Genomic DNA, 15,434 nt, shown 5'->3' with positions numbered 1-15,434 from the left:
GACTGATGATGACGTCTCGTCAGTCAGTCAGTCCAACTCGTTAGAGCAGAGACTTAGAGAATCACCAATGTTCTGCTAAACAAACTCCAAGTATTTCTGAACAAGTACCCTGAAAAGTATTCTTGGCAAAGATGGCCGGAGAAGATCAGAAATGAGGATCATTGGGAACTGACAGGTCAGGAAATGAAAAGAAGGGCTTGGCAAAGGATGTCCTGAATGTAGCATGGGCAGCCCTTGAGTGGAATCAACAAGGTAAACGAAGGAGAGGGGCCATGCAACATGGCTCGATAGTGCCTGCCCGATGGCTTGCAATAGTTAAGGGTCTGATATATCGCCGAAGCGCAACAAAAAAGGTGGATTAGTGAATACTATGAAGTATAAAGTTCGGACACGTTTTGAACCGAGAACATAGACTAAATTTTTGTGAGAAGCTTTTCACAGGCCTACTCACCAAAGCTGGCAGAAAAACATTGCGACTTTAGGCGATTTAAGGTGATTTCAAACTTAGCAACAGTCTCTCCATATATCTCTTGCAATAAACAAATATTGTACCAATACTGGTACATAACTATGTCACCACTGTCTCAAATATCCAGGGGCCCGTTTCTCGAAAGCCCCGGAAACATTTCAGGCCCGTAAAGCTATAACAAAATCTCGAACCTTACGATTACAGAGCTGTTTTATTCACATATTCTTAATATGAAGAGAAGTTCCCTTCATACAAGAAGTTTCAGGCGTATACACTTCTCCGTTTTTAGATACAGACGGACTAAAAATGACTTTACGAGCCCGAAAAGTTTCCGGGGCTTTCGAGAAACGGGCCCCAGGGCCGGGTTGTTGAAAGCCTGATTAAACTAACCCAGGATTAAAGATAATTTTGATTATTGTCAGTTTTGTAACTTTCTAACAACCATAAGCAGTGAAAGATATCAGGTACCTGGGTGCTGGGTGAGCATTAACCGGCTTTCGAACCACCTGGGCCAGATTTCAAACCGTATTAAAAAAATACTATTAAAGAAAGAATTACAACACTGGACATTACTACTATAAGAATAATAATAAATAATAATAACAATAAACACTAGCAAGGTAGCACGAATATTAGTGAAGATAACACAATAAAAACCAATATCAAACGAAACTAATAAAAATATATTCACTGTGACAAAAATTTTTAATTTAAGATATCTTGATTTAATTTGAAATATTTGTATATTTGCCATAAATTATTCAAAGAACAAGGAAATTAAATCTATTTTAGCCTATTTACATAGATTTATTTTACAATGCTTCCCAAATTATAGAAATGGTTATCTTGGTAGACACTTCTGCCATATTTTTGGCATCTCCAAGGTCAATTTTGGCATGGGAGTTTAGCAAATGACATGGTTTTCCAAAGTTGCTCAGTCCTTTTCAGGCACCCAATAATCGATTTGTTGCTCTCCTGCCTCAGTCAGACAAAACATCCCAACAACATAATGAGTACCGCATGCTAAGGTCTTTCGTAAGAGCACTTCCTCTCAGATTTCACCAACTACTTAGCTTGTCAGGTTCCGGAAAACAATGATGACCCTGGCAGTTTACACAGTGAATCGAATCTTCTTAGAAGGTTTTTATCACGGTTAATCAGACCACCAGGAAATATATCTTCCAAGCTTTCACTAGGTTCCACCTGGCACATTACAAATGTCCAGAACGACATTTTTACAACGAAATACTAGAAATTGATATATCGATACCAGACACACTGGTCTCCGCCATTTTTATTCTCCCAGTAACCCTTGCGCCGCTAACTGGTTTCCATGCTTCAAGAGACATCGGCCTGTGCCACGAAAATTCGAGTTCTCCTGCTAAGTGTTCCCGACTGAAGATTTATTTCAAATCACCCGATAATAAGTAACTGTATTCAACTTTCAGAGAGTATTAGTTTGGCGATTTGTTTTCATTCTTGTTTTTTTGTAAACGCTTGTCGGAGTAATCATACTCGCGTGAGTTCGCGTGAGCTCGCGTACACGAGGGCAAACTAAGACACGTGTTCCAAACATTGGCCAGGCGGCCATGTTTACTGAGAGTTGATCACAGGGAATTTTCTGTACCTTAGCTTTCGATAGTAACAGTAGCGCAGTCCACGTAAAGTGTATAGGATGATGTGAATACCTGGCTTCATCAAATGTACGAAAAGGATAGATAAACATTATGCTACAAGTTGGTTCGCCCAGTTACGAAATTCAAACGTTTACAGTTGGTGGAATGTGGATATAAAATGCAAATAATGATTTTTGCTGGAGAAATGGCCCACTTTTGTCACTCTTTTACATTAGGTAAGTAAAGTATTTAAAGTGTAGACTCAGTTCGGTTCAATTGACTTTGGATGACTATAGTTTTACTGCTCAGAATGAATGAGTGACTAGAAATAATTGAGCGTTAACCCAGAAATAACTTTCTGTCTTCTTCCTTTTTATCTTGATGATCTGGAATGATCTCTCACTGTTGTTATTTTATTAATTATACACTGTAGGTCTTTGAAAGATTTGATTCAGAAATATCTTAAAAAAAGTAACAAGCTTAAATGAAGTTATCGCAGTATAGTCATTTCTTATATCTTTCCATATTTAATGTATTTCCTAATGACAACACAGAGTGTCATTGTTTTTATTAGCTCTTTTACAACGAAACACAAGGAAAAAAAATAAAACTTAATGAAAATAAAAAGCCATCTGTGAAAGAGTATACATCAGATTGTCATTCCTATTTAAGTATTGTCTACATGTAGAAATTATTTCAGGTGTAGGACTATTATAATATTAGGTTTTTTTATGCATAAGGCAGCCATGGCTTTGAGGCATAATACAGTAATTGTCGGGTCCTCGGCTTCTTAAAGGTTCCTAGTCAGCCTCTGCTATTTTCGATGCCATCAAAGTTATTGATATTGTATGGTGAAGCGAAATCTTATTGCTTTACTGTAAGTTGCGTTCCTGAAAGTATGTCCCTTTATCTTTAGTAGTTTCACAGTGATTTTCTTTGCTTCGACATGCTCTGAATAACATATAATAGCCAAACTCTTGTATGTAAACAAAAACAAAGGTGTGGCTGACTAGGGCACTTTAAGCGGAGTTTTAGATGGCTCTAAAAGCTAACGCATTGGGAATGAATGTAAAAAAAAAAAAAAAAAAAAGTAAAAGCGCATCTATTGAGGTTACCTCTGCTGCACCCTGTCCCCCCTCCCCCTCCCTTGCCTGTTCCGTAACCAGTACCCATTTATACATCTGGGTGAGGAGAGGCACTATAAGAGTACGAACACAATGCAATGATCCCCAATAAGGGTCCATTGCACCAACCATTGGGCCGTCGTGCTTCCTCCTCCATAGGGATGGAGTGGAGTTTACTCTAACATGACAGTCTAATAACCTACAGGGATAATTTGAGTGTGTTGAAACCTTTTTAACCTTGCGTAACCAATAGCAACTTAAGGCGACTTTGGGCGACTTAGAGCGACTTAAGGCGACTTTAGGCGACTTAAGGCCCCAGAGTAGGCCTTTTTTACCAACAAGCTAACGTTTCCTTAACTTCTTAATTACGGTTGTGTTAATAGTACGTTTTGTTGCCAGAGAAACGAATAAAAACAAACACGGAAAGAAAATCCAGCAGACATGTAGTTTCAAATAAGTACACAATTAATGAAGTGGAATTTGGAAGAACAAAAGTATCCGAACAAAAGCCGGGTGATCAAAAATTTTAGCGCGGTCTTCAGAAATGATTGATCACAATAAACCCCTGAAAGCTGTAAAAAAAAAAAAAAAAAAAAAGAATGTAATGAAGGAAAACGGCTTTCGAGTTAAATAATTTAGATTTTCATCGAGTGAGAAATCGACAAGTTTTACCTCAATTCGGTCCACTGAGATCGACAAGTAGAGTACACATATACTTAAGTAAACCTTGACTTTTTCCACTTAAATTATCCACTTACCTATTAAAAGCGTCTCTTCGAGATATTTTGAAAGGTCGTTATAACTTTATTTTACTACTCTTTTCTGTACTCCATCGATATCAAGTGAAATGTCAAGCCTTTTATCATGGCCTCCTCGAAGAACCAAACCATGTTTTCTTCCGATATTAGAAATATTCTAAAAAAAAAACTTAATATAAGGTGCGTGAAAAATGCATACTTCCGAGTGATACTTATGCAGTTTTCAGTGAAAACCGCTGTAAGCGGCTTTTAAACCAAAAGGACCGGACGAATTTGTTATGTCTTATACTACAACGAAACCCCAGTACAGGTTATCCCATCTAAAGAATGTATTTAGGATAAGATCAATGAATAAAAATATGAAACGACTCAACTTTGTCCTGGGATTGACAAATTCATGAATTTCCGAGAAATCGGGTTAAAAGTCTTTCAGAATACGGACACAAATTAGCATAGGATAGAATAAGTAAATGAAGGTAAAGAATACCACTGTAGGCTGTACCTTACGGGATAGGTTTTTTTGGGCTTCAGACTGATGGGCCGGGTATAAAACTAAACTTCAAAGGAAAATAAATAAGGTTTAGAGCTATCGATCGATACTCTGGTTCGTTTTATCCCACGGAAACAAGAGTTAAGCGTTGGCAAGCTGTGTGGCAACGTTTTGTGCATAGACTCAAATAATAAATCAAATAACTTTATTGACTTTTTCAGTAATTCGTTCCTCTGCTTCTTCTATCAGGGCGAAGCTGCGTAGGCTTTTTAGTATGCTAGTTCTAGTCGATCTACATCTCCAATTGGATCCAGCTCAACACGAAAAAATAGGCGTATACACCGAATGCAAATACGGCGGACCACTCTGTCGGCGCCCGGAACGAGTCGCATGAAAGCGAGGCTAGTCAGGCTTTGTTTTATTGTTTTGATCGACAATGCTTTCCCGAAAAAGTCTTGCTTCGTCCTCGATCTGCTCTGTTCTGTTTCGTCCTCCCTATGAGTTTTTGTGTTCCTGAATGCCACCAGAAGGGAGTGAAATCTTCCACAGCAGAAAAGTGTTTTTTTTTTTTTCAGTTTCCCCGTTCGCCTCTGAGGGGAAAACAGACGAAGGAAAGGAGTTCACGATCGCCGAAGGAACTGTCTAAGTTTTTTCGTTACATTTCAGGCTGGAAGATCTTAGAAAATGTAGCTTTAGCTCCAAGTCGTCGTCATTTGGTTCGATGCTCTAACTGGCTTCAACAACGGGGGCAGTTGACGTTCAATCGCTTAGTTATTACACCGTAGTATTTGTTTCTTGAGATTCCGTGTGATTGGACGCGGACGTAAACAACTTTTTCTTTTGAGACAAAGGATGTCTTTCAAGAAGAGCTTGTAATTCCTTACCTTGGGGAAGGTACTGGACATGCAAATCTTGTTGGAACACCACCAGACACCACATAAGCTAGCTCGTTGTTTAAATTATTTTTCAGTCTAAGCTCTGCTAACCTGAAATGTAACGAACAAACTCCTTCGTCTCAAAGAATCGCATTGATCCACTGGAGGCGAACGATGGAAGATTTCTATCCCTCCAGGCCTTCTCGTGGCATTCAGAAACACGGCAACTCGTGGGCACAGCGAAATAAAACAGAGCAAATCGACGACGAAGCAAGACTTTTCTAGGGAAGCACTGTCAAAACAAATCAACAAAGTCTGAATAGCCTCGCTTTCATGCGGGTTGTCCCGAGTGGTCCGCCATATTTGGGTGTATAGCAAACATTTTTCACCCAACCATTCACGCGGAGGCGAGGTGGTCCAATGAGTAGCACGCTACTAAAGGTCTAGCGGTCCGGTTTAGAGTCGTGGGGTTGGGTTTCTTGCGTTGTGCTCTTGGGCAAGACACTTGCTCTCACAGTGCCTCGTTCCACCCAGATGTAGAGTGCCGGAGAATTTATTGCTGGAAGTAATATTTTGATGGACTAGCAGAATAGTAGAAATACTCCCAGTCATTTAGTGCCACGGAGCCCCAATAAGCTCCGACATTCTGGACCCGACTTGGCCAGACGCAGACTTTGCCATTCAAACGTCTCTTCATGTGTTGGTATTTTAAAATATCCAGATCCCCAGCTCGTGCAGTCCCCCATTGAATAACACTACGATGGCTGGTAGCGTAAAGTAATATCCAAAAAGCGCTAATAGTGTCACCGAGTTTATCTTTTTTTAATACAGTTTAGCTTGGAGAGCTAAATGGAATCGTCATGGTACTAAAAATAAAAATAACAACTTGAAAATAAACAACTGTAGGTTTATGTTAGCTGTATTTGCTCTGTTTACATGAATCCATTTTGATTACATAAAGACCGGTTCCCGGAGAGGGTGGAATTTTTCCCATCCGGCCCGCTCATGGCGGGCGGAATCTTCGTGTTGATCTATTTTTGTGAAAGAATTAGCGGTAATCGGCAATCGTTTACCTTTTTTCACACTTCCATCGATGATTAATCAACAAGTTTACTTCTGTTCGCCTTTAAATGGCAAGGAAAGTCATTGTAATCACTGGTAATTATATTCAAATGAAAGTTTTTGAAGTTGTGAGAGTTTGTTTGGTTGTTTGCAGCCCGGCTCTGTAATGGTGCGTAATACTGTGTTTCTCTCTTCTGCACAATCTTAAGTAAAAAATGGGTAAGTCGAGTTTACCTCTCTGATCGTTGCTGTACAATGTATTTAAGAGCATTTCTGTGGCATACACTTTCTGCTATTCAATTTATGGTAGAAGAGTCTGATTTCAAGTAATTTGCAACGACTGAGAGATTGTTTTGTAGTACAACTTCAAACTTTGCACATAATTTTGCACCGGAACAATAATATTGGAGAGCTTAATTGGTGACCCAAGGGTAACTAACATGAAGCATATCGAAAGAAATCTTTGTTTTCATACATCTTTCTTTATCTAGCATCTGAGTTACTCGCTCGTTGGAGACCTCGGGCACAGTTTTTTCCAATACAAACCTCCAAGTTGGCAAACAACATATATATATATATATATATATATATGTCCTTCAAAACCGTAAAAAGGTCTCCAATAGTTAATCGACGTTCTCGGTGTTTCAGCCTGATAGAAGGTAAAATGAACAAAAAAGTAAATAATAGAAATCGCACTTGTGTTTTTGGTTTCTCCTTCCTTCGAAACACTTTTAAACTTCTATGAAAAAAAAAGACACCACCTTTACCCCTACTATCTTTCGAAATTGACGCGTAAGTCTTTGTACTTCCGCAGAACAACCTTGGTAGGAACAGCATTATATGTATTACATATAGGTTAGATACGAATGTCACTGAATCAAGATGTATCCAATGGCTTTGATGTGCTTGTTCCCATTATCTGGTCCGACCGATGCTTCATTGCCACACGTGTTGGCGTCAACTTGGAGACCTCCAGTACCAAACCCGAACCTAGAATCACAGGAGGAACACTCATTTTAATTGTTACTTATCCAACCTATTCTTGCTTTAGAATGTCCGGGGTCGCTTCCAATTGTGTTAAACCCTTCTATATTACAATAGTTTTGCAAAGATGCTTCCGAACCAATAAGTGCTTTCCAAGTGTCACGACCTAGTGAGGTGGCATGGTACTGCCCGTCAGCAATCAGTGAGTACAGAGAGTTGGCATGCTTGTTGATAACAATGAACTTGATTTGCTGGCCGATTTTCATGCCAAGACAGATCTTGGAGAAGGATGTATTCCAGTAGGTCGGTATCTTGGTCTCCTGTAAGTCAAAACCCGTCTGTCCTCCTGCAGGGTTGAAGGTGTCCTGGTTGCTCCAGAGGATGGAATCGTAGTGGAAATTCATCTATGCCACGAAGAAATAATAAAATACTTGTATAATATAAACTTACACCTGTACATGCCCTCTCATAGCCCCGCATGTATAAAGGTATCACACCCAGGAGAAGGGTTTACGCTGTTGTAAAATTATTTGTCCCGATTTTCCTTTTACAAGATTGCGGAGGCTAAATGCCTAATGTGTTTATCTCCTAGTCCTTCATCTGGTACCTGCTATGTTGAATTCACTATTTTCTTGATGTAAACAAGATCGAGATACAAACATTATTCCAGAAATAAAATGGGAACTGAAACGAAGTTACACTGCAAAGCCAATGTTCTCCATTCGACCAAATTCTCAGATACCGCCGGAGCTTTTCTCGGTTTCCGTAAAATTAACGAACTGGGAAAATCTCTAATAATACCTACGGTATAGGAGGAAAGTCCACTGTGGTCCAGGACTACTCCTTAGCATTAATCTTGTTGTCATTAATTTATACCGCTTTTTTTTTTTTTAGGTTGTTTAAACCCTCAGACGTGGAAACAATATCACCATACTTCCCTACCCCCCCCCCCCTACCCTCCCAAAAAAGTACCTATACCATGGTTGATGGGTGGGGTTGGTCTGAATCTTCCTCAAAGATATCAAAATTATTTTGCCACTTATATGTACTCGTCAATTTGCTCTACAAGATAATTTTGTTTTGTTACTTATGACGTCCACTAACATCAAATGAAGTTTAAATTTTACGCTTTCCTCAGAAATTTAAAAAATAAGGTAATATGATAAAAAAAAAAGTGATCCTAGATGATGATAAAATGAAAACAAGTACTACAATTTTGCAATTTTACTCAAAAAGAAAAAAAAAGACAATATCCATAAAAATGGCGAAATTTGGCTTGATCGGAATAACAAAATATTTCCCTTATGGCATTGCTAAATGGCCGACGTCGACTAAAAATTGATGAAACAATTTCTGGAACGGAAAAAACACTGACAGTTTAGGTATCAAAGAGTGTATATCCAGTTCAAAATGGAAGTAAATCTCAAGGAGGGGAAAGGCGGAATGGCAATCAAGTTACAAATTATAAATGTACTATAATTACATCACATGAGGACTGTTGTATCGTTGTTTTACCTTATCGCCGTCAATTTTCATGACCAGCGTCCATCCACCACCTCCACATCCCGCAAGGTCATTAGTCATGTGACAGTAGACATTAAATTCAAGTGATGATCCCAGTAGCAGTGGGTAGGCTTTATTACCCGTGGATCTAAAGAATTACGAGAGATGATTTTAAAAAACTAATTAAACGTCAAGGAAATAATAAGTAAAGCTTACATTCTTGTGAGCAGTTCGATCACTGAACGTATACATCTACATACATTCAAATGAAGGCTATAAAGGAATCCTTGGTTTTACCTCTGATGCCTTTGATGCATTTTATTCTTTACAGAAAACATGACTTTCAAGACTCTCAGTCCTCGCTTATGGTTGTGAATGGTTTTTGAGCAGTTTTGGTCTGAAATAGGGTTCAGTGGCTTGGCAGTGCGGGTGGGGTCCTGGCATTGGGTGTTTTGTTTACTAAGAACTATTTTTTTTCCTCGCGCATGAAGATCTTCTCAAATTTCGTGACTAGGGAGTACTTTGCAATGCTCCTAGTTGTCTGTAAGCTAACTACTGACTAACCACTATACTTTATAGTCAGCGAGCATTGTATGTTTTCTTCTGTAATCGCTGTAATTCTTTTTTTTTTTCTTCTTCTTTTTTGAGCATGGACCAAAGCCTGACTAAATTTTCCCATAAAAAATAAAGACCAAGTACTTACAAGTTCAAGTCAAACAGCTGTTTACAGGACCGGGCAAACGCTATGGAAAATAAATCTTATATTGTAATTATAAGGACGTGGTCCTTTTTTTTTCAATAAAATCGAGAACAGGACTAAAAGCAATCTAAAAAGGAAAAACTTCGGTAGTTAAAAAAATGGTTTCAAGACATACAAACCGCAAGAAAAGTCGTAAAACAAGAAGCTTGAGAAGAGAAACTAAACAACCAACCAACAAACCAAATAAATGAGGTGCTCTGTTAATATTTTAAGGTTTAAATGGCATACCTGAACATATGCGTCCATCTCCAATGTATCCCACCTTGCAGGTACAGGTAAAGGATCCAACGGTGTTTGTGCAATTTGCATTTACGTCACAATCATTCATGCCGTTATCACATTCATTAATATCTAGGTAATAAACGAGTAAAACAGAGAAAGGTAAATTTGAGTCTCGGAATAGTCAATTTCTCACAAAGAGACCAAACCAGACAGACACACGTTCATATGAGGCTATAGATACCAATAATACTTATTGCGTTTATCAGTATCGATCATGTGCAGTGATATATTACTAGATTATTAGATTACACGCATCGTTTTTGGGCTCACCTTTTTCACAATGTTCTCCCGTGTATCCTGTCTGGCAGGCACAGACGTATTTTTTGTTGGTAAATCCGTTCAGGCATGTCGAGTTTTCAGCACATGGGTTACTGAAGCATGGATTCTGATGATAAAAGAAATTTGTTAGTTGAAACTCAATGGTAACAGTTTTTTTTTTCTTATCAAGCATCGATAGTATCCTTGTTGAGTTTGTTTCGTCGTTTGTTAACGTTTGCTTATTAACTAACCAACCAACCGGCCAACCGACCGACCGAACGACCGACCGACCGACCGATCGACCGACTCACTGACTGACTTACTGACTGACTGACTGACTGACAACCAACTAACTAACCAAACAACTAAACAACCAAACAATCACCCTACGAACTAACAAACTAGGTAACTGTATATGATTTACAAACAATAGCGATACCGTAAGCGGTCTTCATTTTCTAACCTCGGTGCCTCTGTACATATAACCGTCACGTGGTTTAAGATCATTAGGATGTCGAATGTGTTCGGAGTCACTCAACTGACATAAGACCTTGTCGTTTATTGGTGGACCAATGTTGATTGACACACAGTTATTTTCTATGGTACATCGCCCTTTGCAAGAGTCACGCATTCGCAAGTTTAAAAAAATATTTTTAATGACGTGGCCATGCAGAGCATATCCATCGACTGGTGTGGTAAACTTGAGATGCCGACAGAGATCTGTGGATAGAAGTAAAAGAATATGAACAAAATGTTAAAAATACTTATACGTCTGGGTTTATGAAAGGGAAGTTAATGAAAATTTCAGTCTTTTCGCTGCAACTCAGTGTAATCTTTGTTTCCTTTTTTTTTTCTCTCTCACCACAATGTTGGTGGTGAAAAATTCAAAGGAATGCCATTTTTTTCCCTCCACTCTCGTATCTTCTTTTTTGTACTGTTAAAATGGAAAACAAATATATCCATTAATTAAACATATCATATTGATGGAAACCTAAAAAAGCTAAATCTATTTAGGTGCACTGAAGCTAACTAGTCTCTTTATCTATAGGTGCTCTTAGGTCCTCTCTTGTTAGAGACCGGCAGACCTGTTTCAGATTCAACAATTTTATACTTATTCCCTCTAGGTTGCTCTAGGAACTTGTCTTGTCCGGGCAAAGAAATCGCTGATAATTTTAGCACAGTTACGTAATCTTACGTCTGGACCCAACGCAGCAAAATCGCCGGGACAGTATGTGTCCATTTAGGACGGTGTTCTGTTTTCACAGTTTTTATTTAATACATTTCAATTTTTTTTTTTTCCTCTGAATGTGACACATCAGGCGCCCTTGCCTGGTTATACCTGGCAATTATCATTGGCGATCGTTTGGGTTTCCAGGACGTAAGCAACGCCAAGAACAGTTAAACATACTGTTCTATCTAATTTAAATTCTCGGAAAGCTGAATCATTTGCAGTGTACGTAATACTGAATTCTCGAACCTTCCACCCGATATCTCGAAATAAGAATTGATGCCCTTTTTTTGCTCCACTCGAACACTCAAACAGTTTACTCCTGAGTTCTCGATCCCTGGATAACTCCAACCTAACTCAAACTCGAACCACCCATTGTCTTCCATTAAATCATAAACCCTCCAGAACCCTAAATTTTCAGTAACACGTACAACCCTTCCCAGTTAGATTCGCGTCTTGGAAACTCAGGCCTGAGTATTACTGCAGAATAGATCGAAAGGCAGTTTGAGAGTTACTGACTCTGCCGAGGCCTTTTCTGTTGGTAAGACTTACATCTTAATTTAAAATTGCGCTTTGTTTGTTGACCTAAGTCTACAGCCCAACTTTTTCGATGAAAAATATCTCTGGTTGCTTGTGATAACCCAGATGCTCCCAAAGCATAGCGTATAGGTCTGTTTTTCGAACTTCCAATCTCTCGATCCAATTTTTGTTTCTTTTGGAGGTTCGAAAGTTGACATTTTACATGTGTGCCTTCTAAAGAATAATTATCAAGATATATGATAGATAAAATACGATTGCAAGACCGAGATGTCAAACATACGTCCAGGTTTAGAATATTTAATTAGTAAAATTTTACTGTATTTCCGCTCAAAAGACTCTCAAAAGAATATTAAAATTGTCCGTTGTCCGTTTTGTCGAGGTGTCCGCCTTAAAGATTATTTACAGTTTCGATAAAACCTCAAATAATAGTGGTAACCAATTTTGAGGGGAAAAAATGACCGACATCAGTCTCCCTCCCCCCAATGGTTTTTCTTAAGCTGCTATCCATTAAACTTGACTGCTATAAAGATAGACAACAGATGTTTACAGAGCAAAAGTTTGTCAGATCCATTTTGTTTACAGCTGGGTCGCTTGTACTAAGAAGTAAGGTGTTAAAAATTATTTAAACTCTTTTGGTTGCTTTTTGGCAAATGGAAAGATCCTACTCACCCAGGTTCGCCACCGTGACGCAGCGAGGCCAAACAGACCAGGCCGTGAACATAAACAGCAACGGCAGCACTGAAAATTGGAAACCGTCTTCCATGGGTAGAAGTTCTACAACCACTGATTATGATAAAAGATTCTTTGAATCGTCTTTAGGTTTTGCTCAGGAACAGCTTGTCAATTCGTAAGTATCACTGATACAATCAATATTGTTTCTAATTTTTAGCTCAAAACTGTTTACACACAGTGGGTGCGTTGTATTCAAAACTGTTTACACATAGTGGGTGCGTTGTATTCAAATAATTAATTCGTCTTCTGATTGGCTGAACACTTAACAGCCCTGTGCAATTTTTTTTTGTCTGTCAGCGTGCCATAATGATGACATCAAAAATTTGTAGCTGTGTAATTAGGTGGCAGTTTTCGTGTTCATCTGTCATACATGTGAATGAATACATCTCTACTCAGGTCACAACAACGGCTCTTTGGTTTGTTCTGGGTCTCAGCCATAAAACAAGTAATGTTGAAGAAATGCCGATTTTTCAAATTCATTCACATTGAAAATTTATTTAATAGTTTTTTTTAAATAAACTTTATTTAAAAAAAAAGGAAAAAAAAGAGAGAGAATCTACTAATAAGATTCGTCATGCTTTGAATGATGTATTTTGCATGAAACATTAAAAAAACGAAATAAATACAAGAGGCATGCCCTTTATGCGATTAACGGACGAGGTATAGGATTTTAGGTAATAACAGCTTTGAATGGTAAACACCGCATGTCAAATTAAAGGTAAGAAACCAGGTATTACTCTGGAACAATAATTCTATTTGTTTAGGAATAATTAGGTGTCGTAAGTGAGAGTTCCTCGCGGATTTAAAAGTTTTGTCTGGTACGGAAGGAAAATTCGTCAGCTTTGTAACTTTCGTTACGATAAAATAGAAACAACCAAAACACAGAATTTCAGTGACAAATACGCCACGGTTTACGACTGAATGAAGACACATAAATTATTAACCTTTGCTTTAAGTTTTGATCATCTTTCAGGAGCCCATGTTCAATTAAACTGTGATGAGAGTTATTTCGATATTTTTCATCTCGGAAAGATCGAAGCAACTCCGCTCGTACCCGTTCACAGGAGTAGTGTCCGTGAATTACTTAGATAGCTAAATTTTATCGAATTCTTATCCGCGAATCAGTAGTCTGAATTTACATGCTGTCAGATAACACTGTATCACGGCAGGAAACTTTAGTCATTAGTTTATGCTTCAACATAGCCTTTGAAGTCTTTCTGGGTACAGGATACATGTATAAATTTTGAGCATTTCCGAGCAAGGGGTCGCTTCAAATAATGCATGTATTTAACGGAATGATTTCAAATTTAATTCAAACTGAGAAACCGATAGCTTAAAATGTCTATAACTAAAGGTTTTTACCTAGGGAGAAGAATAATTCATTAGAAATGTATTATACATGTAGGTAAATAGATAGATAAGACACCTAAAATGTCAGACTTTATGTGTCTGGAAGATTCATGAAACAGACGAACATAACTGATGAACTGTGCAATCGTTCTCAACTTGACTTTGTAAGTAAGGAAAAAACATAGCAACGGCAACAAGGACATCGCCAAAAAAAAAATACTCAATGAAAAAAAATCAATGTCTTACACTTCCACAAACAATGAGCAATTTTTGGGAGAGCGAAAATCTCACTTGACAGTTACTTTTACACACTCAGCAGGAAGGATGTTCTTACCCCAATAGATTGCGCTGCCTGCATAAATGAAACTTGCTAACTGTATTTTCAAAGTTTGATCAACCCTTACGTAGAAACCCAGTGTTAATTGCTAAGCTTTTCGTTTTCGTGGACCAGTACCTAATTTGCAGGGTTGTAAACGAAAGATGAATGGCCTGAGCTCTTCTAAGCGACCACCTCCCGTATGCGACCTGGGAGGTTCGACTGTATAACAAACGCAAAGAGATGTTAATTATCATTCACTCATCTAAATCCCTTCGTAACCTTGAAATTTTCATTTAATTTTGCCTTAAAAATGATGTTCCAAACTTCGAAACGTCGAACAAGTGGAATTTCAATATAAAACGGAAATATTCAATTTTAGTTCGACGTGAGAAACCGACCACCTAAAATGTGTATATAACTAGCAGCTTTTACCTAGGGAAACAGCAGAACAATGCACCATAGACGTATCATACATCTGGGTAAATATCGAAAATAGAACGCATAAAACGTCAGGGAAAGTTCTAAGACTTAAGTGATGTCTTTAAAAGATGCATAAAATACACGAACTTAACTAAACCGTGTAGTCGTTCCCAGCAAGGGACTTACTCAGGGACAAAAACAAAACGACATAGACGTATTATACACGTAGGTAAATAGTGAAAATACTACGCATAAAACATCAGACAAATGCAAGATTGATGAATTTACGGATGTGTCTGGAAGATGAACTTAACTGAGGATTGTTATCACTCTATACTTTTCTTTGTAACCAAGGGAAAAAATAACGTCGGCAACGAGAACATCGGCAAACAAAACGTTCAATGAGCAGAACAAAGGTTCGCACTTGCGTTTTAAATCTTACCATATTTCGTAGCTGTCCACCTCAAACAATGAACAATTTTCGATTTAAAGAAAACGAGAATTGGCAAATAGTTTTTTAGTTCAAAATGTTAATCGACGACCTCTTTACACTTTAATTTCAGCAGGAAGCTTACTCTGACCCTAGTGGAGTGCGCAGCCTCTATGTATGCAAGCAAAATGTATTTTCAATATTTTGATCAACCTCTAGTTGCAAAACCAAAGT

At 38.2% G+C, this 15,434-nt stretch overlaps 1 pseudogene across 1 annotated transcript; it reads right to left on the bottom strand.

The window, feature by feature from the left end:
• Positions 1 to 6,191: 6,191 nt before the first annotated feature.
• On the bottom strand, positions 6,192 to 13,514 carry LOC149110776 (uncharacterized; annotated as a pseudogene). The gene is made up of 7 exons (XR_016207757.1): positions 12,619 to 13,514; positions 10,645 to 10,901; positions 10,194 to 10,308; positions 9,870 to 9,992; positions 9,585 to 9,624; positions 8,894 to 9,029; positions 6,192 to 7,782 (listed from the first exon to the last, which is right to left on the bottom strand). The product of XR_016207757.1 is annotated as an uncharacterized LOC149110776 (transcript).
• Between the last annotated feature and the right edge of the window lie 1,920 nt (positions 13,515 to 15,434).

This window comes from Orbicella faveolata, unplaced genomic scaffold (genome assembly GCF_042242905.1).
Source record: "Orbicella faveolata isolate gen_17 unplaced genomic scaffold, um_ofav_v1 contig_24, whole genome shotgun sequence".
Classification (NCBI taxonomy): Eukaryota; Metazoa; Cnidaria; class Anthozoa; order Scleractinia; family Merulinidae; genus Orbicella; species Orbicella faveolata.
The sequence above is the reverse complement of the archived record's forward strand: the minus strand, read 5'-3'. Positions and strand labels throughout refer to the sequence as shown.